General features: G+C 34.0%; 1 non-coding gene across 1 annotated transcript; it reads left to right on the top strand.

The window, feature by feature from the left end:
- Positions 1-11,908: 11,908 nt before the first annotated feature.
- LOC129805073 (small nucleolar RNA U3) lies at positions 11,909-12,120 on the top strand. The gene has a single exon (XR_008752045.1). It is a non-coding gene; the product is annotated as a small nucleolar RNA U3 (small nucleolar RNA).
- The last annotated feature ends 9,343 nt before the right edge of the window (positions 12,121-21,463 follow it).

The following is a 21,463-nucleotide window of genomic DNA, read 5'->3' as shown; positions in this document are numbered from 1 at the left end:
GGGCTTCTACTGGTAATGGTTGATCGGCTGCAATTGCACCTTTTGAGGCCATTTTTGTTGCTAATGTGGTTCATAAACTTTTGAATTTTCGTTTTGTTAAGAATATTTCTCAATTTTTAAACATTAAAAATAATTGAATTATGCTTTTATTTCTCCATACAATTCTCTTCCTTGGGACGATCATGTTTCTCTGACGAGTAATCAGGATTATTTTAAGTTTGGGCTCGACTAAGTATTAATTTCATTATTTTCTTTATTCTGTTCTTCGCCTCTTTATTATTGTTTAGCTTTTACTGAACATTTGTAAAAGGGTCAGTTCCTATTTGTTATGGGTGTTGATAAAATTCTTAGGCAAAATATTTCACGAATTTCATAATAAAGGCAGTTGTGTGAGTATTCAAAGAAATCTAAATCCAGAAAGCTAAATACTTGTCGTTGATTCCTTAATTCTTTTAGAATAATATTAGCGAAAAAAAATTAAAAAAAAACTTAAAGAATAACGTACACGATTTCCAGATCTTTCAAAGGACTTCTCATATATTCATATTTAAGCTCTAAAGACCATGCTGTGTCAGCAAGCGAAAACCAGGTGAAACTTCCCATTCCCAAGTCGAAAAATCACCTTAATGGTATTTTTTGTCTTTTTCCCTGGCTTCACCAGCTCTCGAAAATTTACCTTGTCCACCATCAATATTCTTAAGAAGGTGCTTACTAATACTGATGCAAGTGACGAGGGAGCAAGACGAAGAAGAAGCAAGAGATGGTGTCTCGAGATGCTTTTTTTTTTTTTTGCTCATTCTTAGTAATTTCAACTTGTTGGACTTTTTGAGATTTTTTGGGGGGATTTATTCTAAACCTTTGAGTATCACTATATCCTAGAAAATTCCCTTCTCAGTGCTCCAATCGTTTAAACATTTTGTAATAGCGTCAATACAGCCATCAATATTTAAAGAAGATTATTGCCATCGTCATTATATTTAATCGTTAATTATGGAAAAAACGTTAAAATCTCGTGGTAAGAAGCGTGGTATTGGCGTTTTTTTTTTGCTAAAAAGCAGACAAATACACAAAAGAGAAGCTGAAGGGAGTTGAGAAAAGGAGTGAAGCAGAGAAAAAGATTTTTCGATGGTGCTCTGAAGATGATGAGGAAGGGAGTTCAAGTGAATTCCAACATCTTGCCTGGCCAAACAGAGCGAGATGGGTAGAAAAAAAGTTCCAGAAGGAAAAAAAAAGAAATTGGTGAAGCTGAAGCCAAAAGACGCTCTGTTGCCGAAGAATTGAAGAAACTTTCGATGGCGGCAAAGTTAGGATTGTATTTAAATCTTCTCTGTTCAGCGAAAGATCACTTGAATTCATCTCGACTTGGCTGTTGCTCCACACACACGGCTGGGAAACGAGAGGAAGAAAAAAAATAGGGAGGAATTATTCTGTGAAAATTACCATATGCTACATTTTGGGGCGTTTTTGTTGGTTTCCCGCCAATTTTTCAATACATGAATAATGCAAAATGATGGTATTGAGAAAAAAATATTGAATTTTCCTGATAATCTCGTCCTTGAAACAAGATTTTCTAATGAAATATCCACCCTTGGAAATTGTCCCATGTGGCATCCAAAGACATTTTAGATATGGAAGAAAAGAGTTCAACGGGCAATAAGACAGGAAACCGAAAAACTTCATGCACTCTTTTGGATGCGTGTACGAAATTGGCAAATTCCACGTCGTCAGTGAGATGACAAAAATGATGTGATGGGTGAGAAAGACAAGTTTCTGAATAGTAATCTACCCAAGTGACGTCATCGTGGTCGTGGCCAAGTTCCAAGCGGATCTCAATTGGCCTCAAGTGGAGCCGGAGTGTGTGTTACTTATGATAAAATTCTGAATAAATTTTTCGCGCTCTATTCCCAAGCCATTCGGTTTGATAGGGTCCATGGTGTGAGTAAGACGACACAAGAGTCTGTATGTAGCGTGTGATTTTCCGGAATTGATCCGACCAGGAGACACCCACTCTCATTCCACGTTTAGATGGTGCTTTATATGGAAATGATGACTGTTTTCAGTCACATTAAGAGTCTTTTCTTGAACTATATACTTGTCTATTTTTCATTTAATACTTAATATTCTCAGCACTGTGTTGGATGAGAGATTAACGACTTTTGTCTGTTCTCCGCATTGGAATATACAAGAAATTTCGCATTTGGCATTTTATAGCCACGATTGTCCGAAGAATGTTCTTGACCAGGAGACTAATACTAAATCAACTGAAAATGACTAATACTGAAAATAAACTAGATGAGCCACAAGGTGGAGAATATTTCTAATTTCAATTGTATATTTCTTGCTTGATTTAAACAAAGCAGTGATCAAGCATGCAGTACTTCGCGGAATGCTCGATGCCATATGCAGGGAATGAATTATTTTATTTATTTCATTTCGATGTACCGGGCTTTTATTGCCATTTTGTACATTGTTTTTTACAAATTTATTATTCAGTTTACAATGTTTCGTGAAGAATATCCATTCAGACGCTTCAATCATTTGCACCGGGCGGGACTCGAACTCACAACTGTGACAGTCGAGCCGGGGATCACACCGCCCAAGAGCCGAACGCTCTTATACCAATTGCACCACGGACCCCCTGACAAGGGAATAAATAAAGCATTGTATGTTTGGATTAAGAAAACTTAGCTGTTCAGCTCATTGGACTTTGCATATTTCTTGGATCTCTCATACTGAATCTCTCATACTAAAAAAACATATTCTTTACATCTTGTGCACCTAAATTATATCGCGATAAGGCCTAATTTCATTTAAAAATAGGTGAAAAATTGGAATTTTAAAGGTGCCCCACTTCCCCCTATATGTTTTTTTTTTTAATTAATACTACAACAAGATTTCTCAGAGTATATTATCGTATGACGTCAAAATACTAAATATTTCCTGTTAATCGATGAGGATTGGATGGTTGATGACGATTGGAACACCGGTGTTCCATAAAGAAAATAATTTTTTCCAGACTACCCAAAGTTATTTTCTTTATGGAACACCGGTGTTCCATAAAGAAAATAATTTTTCCAGACTACCCAAAGTTATTTTTTTCTTATGTCTGTACATAATTGTAAAGTAGAAGGTTGAGGGAATCTACAATATTTTCTGCAAGTCTCTAGCTATTTGCTATGTAGTAAATATTTAAGCTCAAAAATGGCGAATTTTTAAATTCTCAAATTCATAATTGATTTTATTTATTTTTTATACTTCTAATTTTTTTAAGCAAAACCCTTTTGGCAATAAAAACTACAATACTCATACGTAATATTTTCATTAAAGCGAAAAATATTATTCATTGGTATTGTCAGAAAAATTACTTAAATTTTTGGGCTATTTTTGTCCCTATCGTTCATAGAAGCACAAAATACATCCAATCAGACTCTGTTGGACTTTCCAAGGTTAGATGTAAGACTTACCATTGATTATGTTTCTCAGTTTAATTTTTATTGTTGATTTTCGGTCCGTAAAAAAGTGTCTCGTCGTTAAAGGGTTAAGGGAAATTGTTCATTCATGTTCAACGACTTTGAATCGTTTTTTTCTGAAGGTTTTTCTTTAAACATTAAAATTAACTATGCGTTAGAAACATGAGAATTCTTTACTGATTACGTTAAAAAAATATATTTCGTAAAATTGTTGATAAATGTTTGTAAATTCCAACTGGGGATTTCCGAAATCCTCTTTGATCGTTTAACCCAAGAAAAAGTTGGTAAAAATTTGTAATAATTTTTACTTTTTACGAACAATTACATACATTTATGATACATTTCTGTTTCTTTGGCAAAAATTTACGAACTAATGACAAAATTTTACAAACATTTTTTGTGTGTCTACAAACATTTCCAATTAAATGTTTGTAAACGAAACGAAAAATGGTCGTCAAGTGATCATGTTACGAGCGTTGTTTGTGAAAATACACAAACTTTTACGAACTTGTTCGTGGGTTACACAATTTACGAGTATTTCGTAAGTCCCCAGCGGAAATTCACAAACATTTGCAAACAAATTTAAGAAATCTGGAACACTTTGCCCAGAGAGCGACAAGAGGGGGCTTATCCTGAATCATGTTGCCTCTGCTGGCTCATAATTTACCTTACTGTTTGTATAGGGCCACTTTTGTACAGAGGACAGTTTGTCCTATTTTAAATTAAATAAATTGAATTGAAAAAATATTTTTTCTATGTAGACAATTTTTTTTTATTCTTTTCAATCATCTTTGTATCCTGGATTTATCTATACCGGCAATTACTGCATTTAGGATTTGAAAATTTCTTTTCATATCTGAAAATCCTAACGTTTTAGGTTAAAGTAATGAATATAATTCATCTAGGGGAAACTGGGGCACCACCAAACACGGGGTACCACCAAACACTGAGATTCTTTAATCGGATATTCGACTTCAGAGGATAAGACCTATAGGAATTTATAGGCACTATAGGGATGCTTGTCCACTGAAGGAATGGTCGAGATAGTCCAAGTAGTTTAGAAATAAAAATTAGTGTTTGGTGGTACCCCGAGTTTAGTGGTGCCCCAGTTTCCCCTATATCATATTCTTTCCTATTCAAAATTCGCTGATAACACCATATGAGCAGGATTCGTTTTTGAGAAATGATATGCATTATTATAATTTATTGGGAGCAATGTGGTGATTCATTGAAATGTAGAACTTCAATTTGATCCCTATAACAAGTTCTTCATTTCGTTAGAATTTTATGTATAGGAATTTAATAAAGATTGAGTTTATTTCAAGTTTTAAATAAAGAACGATATTCTCACTAATTCGCCCCTATTGAATTGATCGTTATGCTTTTTCTGTATAACCAATCTCGCGATACTCTACAAGGCCTGAGCCCTTCGCGTGTGGTGTCTCAATATCGAGGATATGGATGACGAACGGAGTGTCACTGCGGTGGGGAAATTGATTGAAAAATGTTGTCAATTTCTTCTCTCCAATTGAACTTCAATCCGTGCAACAATGACAGAAGGTGAATGCTTCACTCACCTCCTTAATCATTCCCTCCAGTCTCTTCCCAGCACACTGTCTGATTTGTATTCATCTCCAGGTGCTGTTGACATGATTTGAATATTTCTGCAGCAACGTGCTCTCTATATCCAAAAGGTACTTCAATAGATTTTACTCGCTCTTTCCCAAAGAAGCTTGTGTACAAGGAGTGACTGTTCTTGAGACACTTGAGAGTACAATCGCTCCTAAAACTTGCTCAATCCACCTCTCACATTTATAACTCTTGTGTCGAAGATTTCAACAGAAAAAAAAAAGACTAAGACGAAGAGAATTGTCTTTTGAATGTCGTTGGACACCAAAATGTTGATTCTCTTTCTCCTCACACTTCCTCCAAAAATTCCTATCTCTCAAGCTTTTTTTTCCTCCTCATCTTCCACTTGTTTCACGTGGTGAATTGAATTGAATTTGATAGGAGGAATGGGTGAAGAGGTGGCTGTTTTTATATCATTGGATTTTTTTTTCAAAGTAATCATTTGTGGAGAAAAAGAGCCGAGGGAAAAGACCTGTTCGAAGAATTGGGCATTAAAATGCTGATTTTCAGTAAGCTTCTATCGCGGATGAGGTGAAAAGACCATGTTTGGTTGGAAGAGGTCATCATAAGTGACGATTCCCGAGGGGTATTGATGATTCTGGTGATTTTGAAATGCCTCAACCAAAAGACATGCAATAAAAATGGCCACAAATTGCACCATTAAACAACAAATCGGATAAAATTTGAGAGAAGCTTTTTTAAAATTTAATGTTTATTTGCTTCAGGCGAAGAATTTAATGAAGAAATTTGCATGAAAGAAATCTCATGTGCTCAAAGTGATTTTTTTTTAATTTTTGCAATTTTATAATAAAAATTAGATTTTAGTTTTTTAATATCCCTTTTCACAGAATTTGTTTGATTTATATACAAAAAAGAACTATTTTTGTAATGTTTTTCAGAGATCCTTAAGCCGATTTAAGCCAGCAGAAATAAGCTTATAGAGGTGTTTCGCATGACTAAAGCCTTGGACCATTGGATCAAGATGTGTTAATGCCGAAGTATGAAAGAAAAAACAACAAAGTTGGTAAGTTAATTAGCAAAATTAACTTCAAATAGAGCTTGAAGAAAAACTTCCGCTTATTTATTTATTATACTAATTAATCTTTATTGAGAAATTTGTAATACTCCATCTATATCGGTACCATTCTTCATGACAAAACTGTTTCTATCAGTTAATTTGAAGAAAAAAAACACTTGATTATAATTTTAACTTAGTACTTCTTAAAAACTATGAACATCTCTTAGAAGAACACTTTGCTATGAAGCATTTCTTATTGTTCACAATTCCTAAAAGCTGAAGATGCAGACAGATTTTAGTATAATTACACCTCCCACAAATTTGCAAAATACTTAATACCACACCATCAAAGGGTCATATTGCTAACCTCAGCCATTTTCTAGTTGCTTATTAATTTTCTTAATATCACGGAAGATACCTTTCATCGGTCTGGATGGATGATTACCACAGAAATAAATTGATGAACCGGAAAATGTAATTTTCTTTGTAAACCATTGCTTGATGGGCACTTGATTGAAATTATTCGTTAAAATTAGGCGCACATGAAAACCATAATGAGTGGTAAATTAAACAGAAGTTTCTCGATTAAAAGTCTTCATCTCTCATCTTTTGTGCAGAGAAGTTATTCAAGATGATTTTTGATTTTCTCGTGTTGTGGTAGCTCATCTTCTCTCAAAATCAAGATTGGCAAATGAAACATGATGAAGGCAACAGAAAAAAGACAAGAACATTAAAATTGTGTAGCTGAGGATATATAGATTGAAAATGAGCTGAGGAAAAAGGAGATATATAACGAAAATTTTATGTTATTCTGAAATTCGTGCCTTATATGCTTATATTTCTTATACTTGTTTTGCGATGTGAAAAGAGGTGGATGGTGGAAGAAGCGGATAAAACTGCTTTTACTGCTTGGGATGGTGAAGAGCAATAAAACAAAAATCCAGAAAGACAAAGATGAGGAGCACCAAGTGTGTATCCACGAAAAACAATGGCAAAGTCAAATTTGCAGAATGCTCGACATCTGGTAAACTTAGAACAATGAATTATCAGTCGATAGTGTTTAACTCTTTCGTCAGGAAGTGCTGAAAAGGACTGTTTGTTCTTGAATTGTTTGTCACATTTGTTGTTGGTTCGCGAGAGCTGTTTTAAACGAGCTCTCGGCACCAAAAGTCCCTTACCCTGGTCGAGGCTCCCAGAATCAGAAGTGAAGCCAAGTAACGCGGAGTCCCAAAAATTAACAGGCGAAGAAGAAAAGTAACCGCTTTGCTGACGGAGGAGTGATGGAAGATGATATCCCTCCAGGATGTTCCGGTGGTTAGAGATATGGACACTGGATACGGGTACCAAAACCACACACATACCTAACGCAATTGTGAAATGCAACAGCCAGACGCCTTGCCGTTTCACAGTCAGCTGCTAAAAATAGTTCCGCACCATAGGTAGTAATAGGTATAAGAAGAACTAGGAGCAAGGTAAATGTCCTAATTCAAAACGATTTCCAGACGCTTTAAGTTTGACAGAAGATTTAACACATCAAGTTTAATTTTTTTCTAAAGAGAATTACATAAATTTGCTCCTTGACTCTTCTAGAATGTTACTGTTTAGTGAAAATTCTTTAAATACAACTTAAAAACTTCTTAAATACAAGAAAAATACGCGAGTGTGAAATGTTTCTATTGCAAACAAATTAATCGAAATGGAGACAAGGGAAGTTTTCTAATTGGAGACAAACAGTGTAAGTGAAACCGCGACGAAAGGCTTCCAAAACCTTATTGAGTTGCTCTTGAGTGCAGGATTTGTACTTATTCCTGGTCTTTTCTCCTTTCGCATCTAAAACAATAAGAAAATCTCTCCAAAAATATCATATTTCCGGGGTTTCCTATTGCAGCATTTGCAGACACTTCAGAAAACACCTTTTGTTCACAAAATAGATAATTATTTCATTTGAAAACTTCACGTACCGTTAACAATAAAAATTAGCATTTAATTTAACTAAAATTAGCCAGAAATATGATATTAATATTAAACAAAAGGAATAAATAACAGTCACCTCATTGTGTTTTTCATTGGAAAACAAGGTCAATCCAAGAAAAATTCGATGGTGAAAAGGTACACTTTTAATTTTTCTAAGAAATTAACAAATTAGAATTTGTGAATGTGAATGGTTTTTCGCTTTATTTGGAGCAAAATTAACTAAATAATGAAACTGTAGTATAGAAAATATATAAATATAATAATTTAGTACTGTATTTATCATGAAAATAATTACGTTTCCATTTGGAATAGTGAAAAATTTCCATTTGGAGCAAGTTTTGAATTACCTTAATTTACTCTATTGTAACTTGGTCCAATAAAAGAGCTTCAAATACCTTAGATAAAACTGCTAAGAGGCTTATCGGCCTAAAGTCTGAAAAATCAACCGGATTACTGACCTTGGGGATAGGCATAACCGAGCAGACTTCCACAGAGAAGGAAAAGTCGAGGTGGTGATAATAAATTTCAGGGTGTCAGTTAATACTGGAAGAATGACGGCCAAGATAAGCGTAACAAACGCTAAAGAAACTTCGTCATCGATTGAGGTATCGTCGTTGATGAGTTTAACCCATAGTCTCAAATCCATTTAGAATTTTATGTTGTAAAACGACTAGAAATAAAACGAAGTAAATTATATTTAATTTATTTTAAAATTTACAGAAAACAAACTTGTTTACGGAAAAGCAAAATAAAAATCGAAAAAAGAAGGTAAAACTTGGAATTATGGATAAACTGATTCGGACTATTCTCTCACTACTTGTTAAGAAATTTTTCTTACAAATGTTTATATAAGTCATAAATGATTTATTACTAGATTATCGAAGTATAAACATCCAAATTACCTTGTCCGGTATTCCAAATTGTGCTCTATAGTCAGTCTTGCAAAACCTTAAGTCGAGATTTTTAAGAATGATAAGTATTTAGTCTCATAACAGAAAGGCAGAGGACACTTTTCTTAAAATTCTGAATACGCAACATTCTGATAGGAGATAAAGTATGATCTATAAAACCATACCAAATGACCCCCTGGAGGCTAAAACTTTATTTACTTATTTATTGCAAAACTAAAAGAATTATATATCTGACACTCTCTTTAGAGTTCGAGCAATAAAACATCCATGAAGCGATTTTATAAATCGTTAACTTTAATTGCTAGTATGTGTTTTAACGCGCCTCGCAGCAAGAGATATTATTTTCTTTTGCCTCAGTCTTCTTCATTAACTTAGCCGAGGAGATGTCTCCCCACTTCAACCCTCCCAATGCAGCATCCCTATGCAAAGATATAAGGAGAGTAAGACAAAATGAGAAGCGAATTGTAGAATGATCATGGGATACAAAGCACGAAAACGAAATTCACAATATGGACTCGATGTTGACTTTTCAATTGAATTGAATTTATTGTTTATTAAAAGATATAAAATCCTTCAGTGTTCCAAGAGGCAGACAGAGAATGAATTTTATTTCTGGTGGTGCACAAGAAATGAGGTGCGGCAGGGAGGTGGGATGGTTGGAAAAAAAAGGAGAGAAGAAGGAAAAAATGCCAGAGATAAACTTACAATAACGAAAGATAGAGAAGAAGAAAAATTGGAAGAACAACTAAAACCTCTTTTCTCCTCCATCCCACTTTTGGTGGTTTGACTTACGAAAAGAAATATCGAATTTAGTTATGGAAACGGTGATTCTTTTGTTGTCGCGCTTGATATTTATGAGATTTTTATCTAAATTACTGTTGGGTGGTTAAATCATCCAAGAAATTGATAGAGGGACGTAGGGAGCCTACGTAATTAAAAAACATAGGGGGAAGTGGAGCATCTTTGAAAGTGGGACCTTTGGACACCTTTGAAATTGGGATTTTTCACCTATTTTTAAATAAAATTGAGCCTTGTAGTGACATAATTTAAATCCACAAACAAATTGAGAAGCTAAATTACATTATGATATGGCTCAGTTCCACTTAAACCGGTGGAAGCCAAAATCCCGAAAGCCAAAATCCCGAAATGGCCAAAATCCCGAAAGCCAAAATCCCGAATTTTCAAAATCCTGAAAGGCATGAAATTATATGGAGGAAAATGTTTAGAATAATTTGCTCAGACACAGAAGTTTTCCCTTTGCCTCCAGCAAGCGCGGTTACAATCGTGGGATTAGCTGTGAGTGTGACACTTTTAAGAATTCGGGATTTTGGCTTTCGGGATTTTGACGTTCGGGATTTTGGCTTTCGGGATTTCGGCGTTCGGAATTTTGACCGGGACCCCACTAAAACATAGGAGAAAAATCCCAATTTCAAAGGTACTCCACTTCCCTCTAATAACATGTATCAACTTCATCACGATATCTCTGGGTCGATTGGGAGGGATTCAGTGTCAATTCATCTAGTATATTTAGCATCTTTCTGCCCTTCGTAATCTTGGCTTGGCATAAAAATTCTGTTACAGATACACTAAATTGGATTAAATTTAATTTTATTGTGTCTATGCCATGTATAAAATAGAAGTTAAAACATTTCACTATTATTACATTATTATTACATTACTTTTCACTATTTTTTTATTTTTAATAAATAACATTTTGAGAAAGATGGATAAATTTTTATTTAGACAGTTAAATCTTTCGCATGTTGGTACTCTGAGTATCTAAAAGAAAATATGGATATTCTGAGTATACAATTATTTTTTTTTATAGTTATTTAGAACTGATAAGAATTGAATTCTTGTGCATGATTGCAAACTATAATTGTGTCCAAGTCTAGGATATTCTTTGTAGGACTTCGATTAATTCCTGAACTAAGATATTTTTGATCAAAAAATTGTAAAATTATTTTGGTGTATAAAGGGTGGTAGGGCTACTTTAAACGGCGATTGATGTACGATTTTACACATAATTTTAAAAGAAGCTAGGCCATAGAGTTATTTAATTTAATTTCACAATTGTTTAGTGGAAACAAATTACATTATGTTAAAGCCCTGTTTCCCTTATAGATTACCAAAAATGTATACTAATGTAGCCTCACAGCTCAAAGTAGCCCCACCTCCCCCTATGATGTGGTCCCGAAAGATTTAGAAAATCCCTTAAAATTTTAGTAAAACGTTACCTCGTTGACTAAAGAAAACGACGACTTGAGGCCAATTCTTGTAATTGCATAAAAGGCATAATTGTTTGGAACTCACCATTAAAGATCTTGCTGTACTACAGCATCACTCAATGTTGCTGGTGGGTTTACAGAAGATTTAAGTTTAGATTCAAATGAACATTGAATACTCTAATTGTCCATATGAATGCCATAAACTGCTTCAATAACTTTTAATTAGCAAAATTTAAATTTTAAATAAGTTATAGTTCTTTACTCATACCATTTGTTACATTTTCTAATTACTTCTCGCATTACACCATAATATTTGCATTTAAAATCTCAGGATATGATACAAAAAACTGAATAATTACGAATTGATTTGAGAATTAAAAGAAAAACGCGAAAATTCGCGTAAAATGATTGATAGTAGTGAAACGTATCAATGTGATTCACCCTTCAATTAAGTAAAACACCCTTTATTACCCTTTATTTTGTATGAAAAAAGCGAAGGAGATATGTATTACTTATCCATAAATCTATAATTGTAACACTTAAGGTCAAATTTAAAGAATTTTGCAGGAAATAATGCTAAAACAGCGAGTAATACATGTTTTTATAACTTACTATATACTTCAGTCGAGCTACGCATGTTCTGTGGTATATAATGAAGGCCAATTGCATACTTGTGTTAAGACTATACTTCACAGGATCATTTCTGTAGTACGTCTTCACCAATGGTGTTTCCAACTTGGAGACATTAAGCAACCACGATGATGAGGCATAGTGCCTTGTCCAGAGCGTGAAAGGGGCTCTGAAATTGTATTTCGGTACAATCTCAAAGCCATTGAGGATCGCAACTCCGGGTATTCCCGGAGTAATGGACAAGGTGCAAGCTGAGTGGTTTATAATTTATTTCATAAAATGTATTTGTTCTGTAAGGAGCAATATCTGTGAATTTTCAAGAGAGAATTTTTAAAAGCTGAAATTCGCCTTCTTTGAACTTGTTCTCGAATGGTGCAAAATGAAAGATACAAAACTCATGCCTCGGGGTCGAAGGTGGTTGGTGGCGGAGGAGGGAAGGCTTCTTCTCTCTACATGTTGCCTTTGATGAATTGAAGTCAATGAATAGAATTGAACTTCACCACGGAGATTTCCAGACTTTACACAATGTACAATAATTTTTATTATTACTCTCTGCCATGACTATTGGCAATGAATAATACTCCTCGCCAATAGATACTTATCAGAGCAGCAGATTGTGTTGTATTGGCGTTGGAAAATGGTGCTGAAGAGCATTGAGGATTTCTTTTCCATAAACACACCACATACTCTCATTCCCTCCTCAATGTGGTTCACATACCTAACCACTTTTCACCCAGTCGAAGGCGATCATGAGTGGCTTTTTTTTTAGGCCTTTCTGTGGTCCCGTCGAACGGAATTTGCCATTGAAAAGATTATGGATCGTGTGCAAAAACCTCTTTGCCATTTTTATAAAATTTCACATTATGAACTTTTTTTCAGCCTTATCCAAAAATTAATGTAGATTTTGGACAATTATATGGCAAACTGCTGTCTTGACATTCAGAAGATAATGACCTTCTTTAGAGATCAAAATTTACACCATATACTGAATCAATTGAATCCCCCATGTGAATAGACGGAAGATATTCATTTAACCAAACCACAAAGTTAATTAAAAGTAAAATTGACAAATTGACTATTCCCTCTAATGATGCAACTCATCTTCAGCATTTAATTTTAACGCACAGTTCAAAAGCATTAAGAAAATACTTCAATCTTGTGGTTATTTTTTTTCCAGAAATATTCAACACTTAAATTTAAAGTTGCCAAAGTCAGTATTTAAATATCTAAACGAGTTTTGTGCTTTTTTTATTTCATTACACTTTATATGAATATTTTAAATCAATAAAACCAGTAGTTTTTGTGATAAAAACAATTTGCAAACTGGAATTATTGTGTGAGTTTAAAGAAACTCTCACTTTGCCTTTGATAGCTTAAAAAGGCTTTATCTCTAAAAGCACCACTTAAACTATAACCTGGAATATTTGGCATTACCATTACTCTCTAAGCATTAAAATGGAATGGGAGGCATTATGGAGATTTTAATGGCATAAGAGTATTTAAAATCAAAACTTTATGTTGCTCGAAGTCAAATGGTTAGCAATATGTAATCCATTGAAATTCAATTAAAATTAATTAATTTCTATTAGTTGCAATTTCATCTTTTTATTCGCCAAAGATATTCCAGTAGGGAAAAATGGGGCACCAGCAAACACGAAGTAGCACCGAACACTGCGATTTTTTAATTAAAATATAAAACATCAGAAGACGAAGCCTATATGAATTCATAGACACTATAAGAACGCTTGTCCACTGATTCACATAATTCAAATAGTGCAGAAATCGAAATCAGTGTCCGATGGTGCCCCAGTTTCCCCTAACTATTATTAAAACCATTTGTCCATGTTTACGTTCATCTTTAGCTACACTGAGAAAAAAACGAGAGTGCGATTAACTTTTTTTACTCATAATTTTAACACATTTTAGGTGTAAAAATATATCAACATTTTTTAATGTTAATTTTACACCTTTTACGGGTAAAATCAACATGAAAGAAGGGTAACTTTAACCCATAATACATCTAAAAAGGGTAATATTTACACCGTTTTAGGATCAATACTGCAGGGTAAAATTAACATTTCCGGAATGTTATTTTAACTTCTTCGGATTTCTCTCAGTGTAGTTCTGCAGGGCAAACTGTGAGAGATATAAACTATGTATCATAGAAATATCTCCCATAAATAGATCCTAAGAAGCGAAACATCCTCCATCGTCCTTTTCGATATACAAGTTCTTTATGGATTTCTTAAATAACAAAAAAAAAACAATTTGTTCATTCACTCCAATGAACACCATTCTGTTCTTTAAATTTCAGAACCGCAATGCAGCAAGCTAATTTCACGATTTTTGATCAAAAATACCTTATCTGAGGAATTATTCGAGGTTCTAGAAATATTATTTAGCTCTGGACTGGACATCCTGAGTTTGCAATAATTTATAAGAATCGGATTTTTGTCGATTCAGTCTAAAAAAATTATTTATTTTTTCAAAAGATCCTTATTTTTCTTCGATATCTCCTCAGAGTTCCAAAAGATACGAAAGGATTAACCTTTTAACGACGAGGCACTTTTTTACGGACTGAAAATCAACAATAAAAATTAAGCTGAGAAACATAATCAATGATAAGTTTTACGTCTAACCTTCGAAAGTCCAACACAGTCTGATTGATTGTATTTTGTGCTTCTATAAACGATAGGGACAAAAATAGTCCAAATATTTAAGTAATTTTTCTGACAATACCAATGAATAATATTTTTCGCTTTAATGAAAAATATTACGTATGAGTTATTGTAGTTTTTATTGCCAAAAGGGTTTTGCTTAAAAAAAATTTGAAGTAAAAAAAATAAATAAAATCAATTATGAATTTGAGAATCTAAAAATTCGCCATTTTTTGAGCTTAAAAATTTACTACATAGCAAATAGCTAGAGACTTGCAAAAAATATTCTAGTTTCCTTCAACCTTCTGCTCTACAATTATGCACAGATATATGAAAAAATTAACTTTAGGTAGTCAGGAAAAATTATTTTCTTTATGGGACACCGGTGTTCCTATCGTCCTTAAAGGGTTAAAGGGCAGAGCTTCTCGCACTAACTTCATCCAGCCCTATTAACTCTCCGACATCTTCCTTCAGCAACCCCAACTGTTTGGGGACAATGCCTACTACTCCCTTCACTCATTTTCTGGGGCATTCCCTCATTCTTGTCCCTTCATGGTCATTCTAGGCATTCTTGCAGCTGGGATTAGATCAGTACAATATATCTTTGGCAGCTTATTTGGCGTGCTCTGATAGTACCTATAATGTCTGGCTCCTTATAGAAAAGTTCCAGCTCATGGTTCACTCGGATACGATTACTGTCTACTAACTGGTTCGCTTACTAGGCGTTAGACCCATCTTACTCATTAACTCCTTTACATCTTTTGGGACCTGTGTACCCAAAGGAATTTTTGTTTATCCTTGGAAAAACAATTTTATGGACTATTTAGAGGCGATAAAAATCCAACTCTTTTGCATGGTTACAAACTTTAAGTTTGTAAGTGCTCAATTACTTTCTGAGCTAAGATATTTAAAACAAAAAAAAAATTAAAAAATCGTAAAATAGACTTGCTGAATAGCTACGATCCCGAAAGATTTAACCAATAATCTTCAAGAATTCATTAATTTTCATTCATTTTCAACCGCTTATATTGGGGTCGCGGGCCTATGACATCCAAATTAGCAGCCCACGCTTGTCCATCCTCCGCCACTTCAGGAAGATGTTCGGGTTCGATCCCAAGGCGTTCCAAGGCAAGATTCTGAATTTGATTCAGCCACCTTGTCCTAGGTCTGCCTCGAGGTCGACGCCTTCTCACAATGGCTTGCACAGCTTTTCTGGGGAATCTTTTTCATCTTCAAGAATAACCTTCTCTATTTAAAACCTTTGACAAATTAAATGTCGAGAGTGGCTGTTACAGTCTGGCCTTTGGGTCTTTTTTAGCGTAAATTTCCCAAATTAAATATAAATATCATCTAGACGTTATGGGCTTGTACACTGTGTGAATGAGCTTTTCTATCGTTCTTCTCTGAGGATTGCTTAACAACGCTAAGATGGCGATGGACGCTTAGGGATAAGAATTAGCTAAATCAAGATAAATAATAAATGCAGTATCTGCAATACGATGCAATACACTCGACTCTTCGTTATCCGGCTGACTGGGGGACAAAATGACATTTAGGTTTTTTGAATGATAAACGGTTTTTCTATTTTGTGCTATGCGAATTTATTTTCTGTCTGACAAAGAACAAGAGAATTTTCTTCATGGTATGCTTATGTTTCATTTTTTATCACAATTATGTATTAAAAACTTCAATACAATGATAATATTACTTTAATTCACACTGGAGAAACTTCATGTTTAGTAAAAATAATTTTGAATACATCAACCGCCCAGTGTTTGGCAGCTGTCACCCGGATAACGAAGTGCCGGATAACGAAGAGCTGAGTGTACAATTAGAGAAGTATAGGGGTCAGCAAAAAGCGTCTTCACAACGTTTATTTCAAAAGCGTCTCCGGCTCCATCTGATGATCCTCCCTCAAGGTGCTCCTATCTCCTAATACTACTGCGCGTACCGCCATCTGTATCTCTTTGTAAACTTGTGAGTTCGAGCACTTTGCGAAGTGATTCTCACTGCACCCTCTCCTTTTTTCATCCACAATGTACAATTTTATTGCATTTTGTCTTGACCAAAAGAATGTGCGGGTTTTAAATTTGAAATACCTTCATAAGCTTCAGTTTAGATTTAGCGAAAAAAAGTAAACCAAAAGCAGCATTTTGCAATTTAACGTCTCAGCAGGCAAATAATAAAATAAAAAATTTATACTTTTATTGCTTTCAGAACATGCAATTTTCCACGATCTTCAGTGATGTTGAGAGCTGTCTGATGTAGACACCCCTTGGATGTGCCTCTGGGGCAGCTTACGATCGTAAATATCGCGGGAGGATGCTTGAGAAGATGCTTTATCGCATTGGTAAATTAGCTTTAATTGTTGATGCAATATGGTCATGTCAATTAATTGTCTTCTTATGACCTCGCAGCAGAAGAATCCCCGGAGAGATCGATGGCAGACGCACAGTTGAATATTTGCATAATATTTTGCCGTATAAATTCACACTCTGGGATGGCCAGGAGAGAGGATTAAATGGAAGAGAAGAGGAATGCTGTGTCTGGGTGAGTTGTTCACTGAAAATTTATTGATATGGCAGTTTATATCATCCGGTGAGACGCATGTGATAGGAATTCCTTTTTTTTCGTCTCTGGGGTTGGGATCAAATGGCATCTGAAATGGTGTGGGCTGTGGGCTTTTTTCATGATTGTCTGCACCGTGATTTCTTCAATCGCGGCCACAATGGACCCATAAGAGAATTATCCGACAAATAAAATCGTGTGTCGAATGGATGGGAAAAGACGCAAGATGCTCGAGGGGAGCGATCAAAAAAGCATCTTCTTAAGAGGGCAGGAAGAAAAAATTCACTGAACCGGCTCCCTTCTTCTCTTTTTTTCCTCCAATATCACCTGAAATTTTTAAGCATAGTGAGGTGGTATACCAAAAAAAAAAGAGAGATGGACCAAGCGAGGCATTTTTTGTCATGTTCCCAACACCACAGCAATATTTGACTCTCTGGAGGCAAAGAGCACCTCAAGTGGTGTTTCGGAGTCGCTATCAGTTTGAGGTAGATGGAGGCTGTGCTGGACGAAAATACCTCTCTGGCATACTATCTCAACGGTTGGATTTTTTTTATTCCTTTTCCAACATCTTACGTGTACACATTTTTGCTGCGAAAGAAACTGGTTTTTCGGTTAAAATTTAGCGTCTCTCCCAAGTTAAGAATCCTCTCAATATCATTCACTCTGGTGTGGATTTTTAGTTGAAAAATTTCATAACATCCACTCTTGGAAGCCATGATTCTTTGGTGGTTGCTTTTGGATTGCTTGACCATTCCCGTGGATGCTGGGGCATGAGGGAGATGAAAGAATAAATTATCCAACGCGAACAATCGTTGGATCACGCGGAGGAATTATAAATTCATTAGTTTTCCACCCAGTTGGGAGAGATATCTCCACACTCCATACGCACATTTTCGTGAGCAAAAAATAAACGAAAGACTTCATGGCAACATAAGACGACGAACCTGAAGTCTTTCTCCTCTGGTGCTATTAATTGCAGGGGGGCTTTTTCAAGCATCTCGGGCAGCTTTATGAACCCAAACTCGCTTAAATAGCCAAAAGAAACCACAATATATTGCAAGTAATATTTTATTTAAAAATTATGCCAATTCTTTAGACTTTAGATTAATTCTAAAGAATAAAACCCTAATCAAAATTAAATTTTATATTTTTTACCCTTAATGTCAAATGGTTATTACAGCCTAGCCTTAGTATGTTTATTCAAAGTATATTCCACAAAATAAAAATGAAAATCATGATTGATCCACTCTCCGTGAAATACATAAGCTTTACTATCGGTTGGATCTGAAGGTTACTTAACAACGTTAAGACAGCGATGGCCGCGTGAGGATCAATTGAATCAATTTTGATCAATTGAGAAGTATCTCAATCAATATAAATTATAATAAACATACAATAAGATATAAAATCAAGAAATTAAAATATTTTATTCATATGATTAATAGAAAGAATATAAAACATTTTTTAATTTAGAATAATTCTTAAACAAGAGATTTAGTTGATAATACTCATAAATAATTCTATTAAATTTTAAAAGACATAACCTCTATACGAGATCCTATATTGCAAGGAATTATTCACTCATTAAAATCAAGACTAAAGGACTTTATATATTTTTGTTTAAATTTGGAAACTATTTCCTTCAACAAAATTCAAGTTTTCTTGGTTATGTTTTCACAGTTACCACATCTGGTAAAATTTGTGTGAGAAATCAATATTTTAAGCTTGTAAAAATTTTCAAAAAATATTGATAAGTAGATGAAATATATGAATTCAATATTTTCCAAAACAAAAATATTTAACTTTTTATAAATTTAAAAATAATTCAAATTCTTATCAAAGATCGACTTCATGGAAATTTTTAAACACTCAAAATTTTAAGGAATCTGAGAAAAAAATATGGAAAAGAAATGATATTTAAATTCCATAGAAAAGAATATTTCGTAAATGTTTATGAATTCCTATTGGAGACTTACGAAATGTTCGTAAATTGTATAACCAACAAAAAGTTCATGAAAAGGTTTGTAATTTTTCACAAACATTGTTCGAAACAAAAGCAACCGACGAGCATTATTTGCTCTTTTCCAAACATTTGTTCGTACATTTTGTTTGTCTGACGAATGTTTCTGAATAAATAGCAAAATTTTAAGAACATTTTATTTGTGTAGCGTAAAGTGATACAAGTTGGACAATGGTACAAGTTGGACAGGGCTTTTTTTCTTGATAAATTCAGTACTTCATTTTTATTTGTATATTTTTAATGCTTTAGTTTTATAATATGATTCTTTGTGCTTAAAAACAAATTTTGTACTGTATTTATCAAGAAAAAAGCCATGTCCAACTTGTACCGGCCAATTGTCCAACTTGTAATACTATGTCCAACCAACTTGTATCACTTTACCCTATACAAACATATACGAACAAATGTTTGTAATGGCTCCGGCATACCTTTTAGATCAGGAAAATTTCATAAAATCAAAATTCACATCCCTTTCTTTCTCAAAAGTTTTGTATATGACTATCCTACTCTTTCGCACTCTTCTTCTTCTTCTTTTGAATATCACACCAAATTAAATTTAGTTCAATCCAATTTTGAGTTGAAAAGAGTGGGATAGACTTAGGGGAAACTGGGGCACCACCAAACACGGGGTAGCACCAAACACTAATTTTTATTTCTAAACTATTTGGACTATCTCGACCATTTCTTCAGTGGACAAGCATCCCTATAATGCCTATAAATTTCTGTAAGTCTTGTCCTCTGAAGTCAAATATCTGATTAAAAAATCGCAGTGTTCGGTGGTACCCCGTGTTTGGTGGTGCCCCAGTTTCCCCTATGCAAATCTTATGAAAAAAAGGGACATGAATTTTAATCTCATGAAATTTGAACGATCTAAAACATGTACCGGAGCCATAAAAGAACAAAAACAAAATGCTCATTAACTAATCATGTTACAAACACTTTATGAAAAATTTTAGAGAATTATACGATTTACGAGCTCTCGTAAATCCCCTGTAGAAAGTCACTAACTATGAACAATTTTACAAAATATTTTTTCTGTATATTACGCATTCCATGTTGTTTCCAGAATAATTTGAATCTGCTGAAACTGTTCTATTCAATCAAAACAAAAAAAAAAGATGTAGTAAAGAGATTTTGCTACCCAAAAATAGCTTTTAGGTTTGACAAGAATGTTTCGAATAACTTGAAATACATATTTCTCATAGGATATAATAAGTGAAATAATCTTTGATAGAGCTATAGAGGATTAAAGTTCTAATCTAAATATGTCAATTAGATATTTGTTTGAAACAAATATCCAATTATGATTCAAAACAAGAATATTTTTAAGCCCATACAAACCAAATAAACCTTTTTAAATACATTTAAAACGAAGGAAAAGTCTTAAATCGTAAAATTGAAAACATACGAAAACAGTCGATGAAAATTGGCCTGTATATTATTGTTTTTGTTTAATTTCATATTCTTCTATAGTAATGATTTGGAATAGTTCATGAAACAAGAAAAAGAGCTGGCAAAGCGTCCCAGAAACAAAAGTTCGTCCTTAAAAGTACTTTCGCATCATTTACTGTTTACCGATTCTCCTCAACCGATTTGAACCGATTCATAAATGACTCGAAAAAGATTCTCCAAAGTTTTTAATGGCAGAATCACATTGATAGTAAAATGCTCACCGTATTTCGTTAATTTACGCATTTTCATTGCAATTCTTACGTAGATTCTCGATTACCGTATTACCTTATCTCATACTCGGTGGCACTAGGCAAAATAATATAAGAAAATGAGAACAATATTAAAACGAAAATGCGATAAACGGTGAGTAAAAAAAACTGTACGATTGATTTCTCTTACAGTTTGTTTTGCTCACCATTTATCGAATTTTCGTTTTATTTCTTTAACTTTCTTATATTATTTTCGCCTAATGCCACCGAATATGAGATATAGGGTAACACGCTAATTGAGAATTTGCGCAAGAATTTCAATGAAAATACGTAAATTAACGAAATACCATGAGGCTATGGCGAGCATTTTACTGTCAATATGATTCTACCCTAAAAGTAATGGAATTATTTTTTGTTTCAGATAAACTATTGGTTATAACGGTTATAACCGATTCATAATCGATTGGAACCGGTTCAGTTTTATAAGAAATCGGACAAACATCGTGACATAATTTCTCTGAAATCGTCTGAAACGTAAAGGTATGTTGAGAAAATGGTCCCCGGGGGTGGATAGTGGAAATTTTGAGAGGTGAAAAAAATCGAGGGTTTATTGCTCTCTCTATGGATTTCGAGCAGTAATATAGAAATATTATTACGTAAGAATTTATTTTTTTATTTGTTAATTTATTCGAGCATC

Source organism: Phlebotomus papatasi, chromosome 2, assembly GCF_024763615.1.
Source record: "Phlebotomus papatasi isolate M1 chromosome 2, Ppap_2.1, whole genome shotgun sequence".
NCBI lineage: Eukaryota > Metazoa > Arthropoda > Insecta > Diptera > Psychodidae > Phlebotomus > Phlebotomus papatasi.
This window is presented reverse-complemented; position numbering and strand designations above follow the sequence as displayed.